This window comes from Belonocnema kinseyi, chromosome 3 (genome assembly GCF_010883055.1).
Source record: "Belonocnema kinseyi isolate 2016_QV_RU_SX_M_011 chromosome 3, B_treatae_v1, whole genome shotgun sequence".
In the NCBI taxonomy this organism is placed as follows: Eukaryota; Metazoa; Arthropoda; class Insecta; order Hymenoptera; family Cynipidae; genus Belonocnema; species Belonocnema kinseyi.
Window position 1 is genome coordinate 74946164 of NC_046659.1, and position 3933 is coordinate 74950096.

The window sequence follows — 3933 nt, forward strand, 5'->3', positions numbered from 1 at the left end:
GTGAAGGAGACTATGTAGAAAAATAATGAATAGTATTTTTGTATTGTTTTATAAATAAATAAATATTAAAAAAGAATTCCGGTTAATATTTGATTCACCCTCTTATATGTATAAGAGGTAAAAATACTTTAAAATATTTAAAAGATTAGTACTTTTATCTATTTACCTGATTTTAGCTACAAGATTTTAGAGAGACCCTCATTTTTTAAATTAATAAACTAATGCAGAGGATGAGCTGGCATGTATTAAAAAATATTATGCAAAAATAATGATCATTATTTATTTGTTATTTGAAAGAAACTTTTATAAATTTATTTTAAATTGAACAAAAATCTTCCTTTAGCAACTTAGAATGACAAACTAGCTATGAACTGATGTTTTCAATCCTTAACTCTAAATTTCTTATTTATATTCTTTCTACTTCAATGAAGGTTTCATCTGTATATCTTAAATATTTAAAAAGCATGGTGCATATTATTTAGCACCTTTCATTTTTAATGTTTAGAACTGAAAAAATATCTGACCAGTATTATGTAATTTTTCGTGAAAATAAAAATCACGTACAGCGCTAGGGATAGTATTAAGAAATTTTTTTGGAACCAAGAATGTATTTACATAGATTTACAGAAGAAACAAGTTCCTTGAATATGTTTTCAAAGCATAAGAAGAATTTCCTCATTTTAAAGAACTTGATTCTTTGAAGTGACAAATACGTATTTATATATCTGTTTTCTGCAACAACACTGACTGCGCTTAAAATGCTTTGTGAATATAAACTTGCACTATGAAAATAAAAATGGATATTACTTTTTCAATAATATTACCCGTTGTTTGTATTTTAAGCCGCTTTCTGAAAATTTGAAATCCAAATTTAAAAAAAAAAGATAATTGGCAACTAACGTGTTTTTAAACAATTTAAAGATTTCGTTCTGGTTTTTTACCGTACAATAATCAGTGATTTGATTAGTTTTAAAAAATCGCATATCATTGCGAAAACCAATTTTTGATAGCTTGAAAATTGTGGATTATAGAAGAGCACACATTTATGAAAAATACATTGCTTACAAGGCTAAGATTGAATAATTATTTGCCGAAAGATAAAGTACTACGAGAGTCAAAATTTTATATTGTGCAACATATTATTAAAAAAAAAACACAATATTTATTTTCTTAATCAGCCAAGAGGTAAAAATGTATCAACTTGAGCGGTTTTGTTTTTTAAGTATTATAAAATAAATCATTAGAATAATCAAGATGTTTCCTGAATCAGTAGTAGAAAATTAATTGCTTGGCAGAACGAATAATTTCGAAACGCATGTATTAATTTTAAGAAAGGCTATAAAAATGGGTGCGTTCCGCTAGCACCACCACAACGGAATTTCAGTATTTTTTTTATGTCATAATTTTGGCTTTTTTTGGGGGCTTTTTTTGGGCACCGATGCCGATTTTTGGGCTCCGTTAATTTTCTCAAAAAAACGATTTTTGGGTGGAGTTGCTGGCCGCTAGCACTTCCAGTACAGTTTATGGGAAAAACTGAAAAATTAACAGCGCCAGAATTTTAGGCGTTTTTTGGGCTCTTAAAAAATTCTAAAATTGTATTTGAAAAAGCAACCCCTATCTTCTAAGAACTGCCTTTAAAATTAAATATGCACCCAAACTAAATGTAAGCATTTCAGAATTTTGGCCTTTTTTAGGCTCTTCTCAGGCACCAATACCGATTTCTGAGTTCTTTTATTTTAAAAAAAACGGACTTTTCGGTTGAAGGTGCTGTGCGCAAATACCTCTACTACAGCAAATTAAAAAAAATTGTAATCAACAGAGCCCGAATCTTGGGCTTTTTTTGGAGTCGGAAAAACTGATAAAATTATTTTTTAAAAACAACTCCTGTCTCCCCAAAATTACCCCTAAAATAACTTACGCACCTAGCCTGAATGTAAGAATATCTGATCACATTTAACGAACCAAGTCTCTCCCTAAATCAGCTAAAATCGCAAAAGCTCAAATTAAAAATAACTACATCAAACAACTTTCAAATGACCTATTTAATAATAATAACAATAATAATAATAAGTATAAGCAGTATAAGCCTGTGACAACATTTCGCCACAGAAATGTTTTTATAATTAAGGAGCGTCCGTGACTGATGATATATACCGGGACAGCCCCGTGCAAAAATGACCAAATAAAAATCCATCTCTAACCAAAAATGCCTTCGACATGTTGGGCAGTATAAGCCTGTGACAACATTTCAACACTGAAATGTTTTTTTTATTAATGAGCCTCGGTGGCTCAGTTGGTTAGAAGAGCCTCGGTGGCTCAGTTGGTTAGAAGAGCCTCGGTGGCTCAGTTGGTTAGAAACTTAGACTTCACCTCAGAGGTCCGGGGTTCGATCCCTGAGCCGGTACCTCTGGAAGTTTTTCAATGTACCTTTACCGAGGTTCTGGTGGTTCGACCTTAAGTTGTAGGTCCCCCCATCGTGTACTTGAGTGCAACCCAGTCCGTCAATGATGGGGTCAAACCAGGCTTTGTCCAATATGTCTGGGCAGACTGCTCTCATCAGATCACTTGATTGCATTATAAAAATGCGTCCGTGACTGATGATATATACCGGGACAGCGCCGTGCAAAAATGATCAAATAAAAAATTCAACTCTAACCAAAAATGCCTTCGACATGTTGGGCAGTATAAGCCTGTGACAAAATTTCAACACTGGAATGTTTTTTATCATAATAATAACAGTAACTGTCCAAAACCAATAGGAACCGCCCCTATCAAATTTTATGAATACAGTCTCAGCTAGTTTCAACTAAAACCGCCATAAACTACCCCTATCACATTTAATAAATCAAGTCTCACCTTCAATCAACTAAGATGTTAAAAATATTTCAAGTTGAAAATAAGCAGTACAAATAGCTTTCCAAGTCTTAAGTAAAATTCCATCAACCCCTAGAAACGATCCCTATTACATTTAACGAAGCAAGTCCCACCTTCTACGAATTGAAACGGAAAAAATATTTCTAATTAAATATAATCATTACACAAAGGTTTCCAAGACTTTATTTGATACATCTACCATTACAGTAACATTCCACAACTCCTAGGGACTACCCTCACCACATTTGAAAAAGCTAATCTCACCATTCCTTAATGGAAACGGTAAAAAATATTTCTAATTGAATATAATCATTACACACAGATTTCAGACTTGGTTTGTTAAATGTGATAGGGGTAGTTTGTGACGGCTTTAGATAAGATAGCTCAGACTGGATTCAGGAAATTTGATTGGAGCAGTTTCTATTAGTTTTGGACTGTTACTGTGAGGGTGAACATATCTACTAGAAGCTTAATGCCTAAGGTGATTATTTTTAATGTCAAGTATCTTATACCTTTTTAAATGTTGGAAGGTGAGACTAGGTTCCTATGTGGTAAGCTAATTTCATAGCTGATGTGGAATATTACTTTGGAGATAAATTTATTAACTAGATTATTTTAAAGTTGTTTTGGGTCATTATTTTTAATTTGAGTTTTTTTTGGCCGTTTAAGCTGATGGAGGGCGAGATATAATTCGTTAAATCTGATAGGGGTAGTTTTTCAATGTTGTTTAATGTTACCATGGAGATGAGGATATGAGAAAACTTTTTGGGAAAGTGTTTGTTTTACTCTTTTATTTATTCTTAATTGAAGTGTTTATGGATTTTTCTTTGAAAGCAGCCGAGCAAGATTTGTTTAAAGGCATCAACATTCTTTTTTTATTTAGATTTTTCATTATTACTGTAGAACTGCAGGTATTGCTAAGAGTTTTTGAAGAAGAATAGTATGATATTTTTTTATTTGGCATTTTTCGGCAGTGTTTTCTTAAATCCAAAAAATCATTGAGTTTTGATTTATATATATATAATAAAAATTTGTCATAAGGACAACCGCAGGATTTTG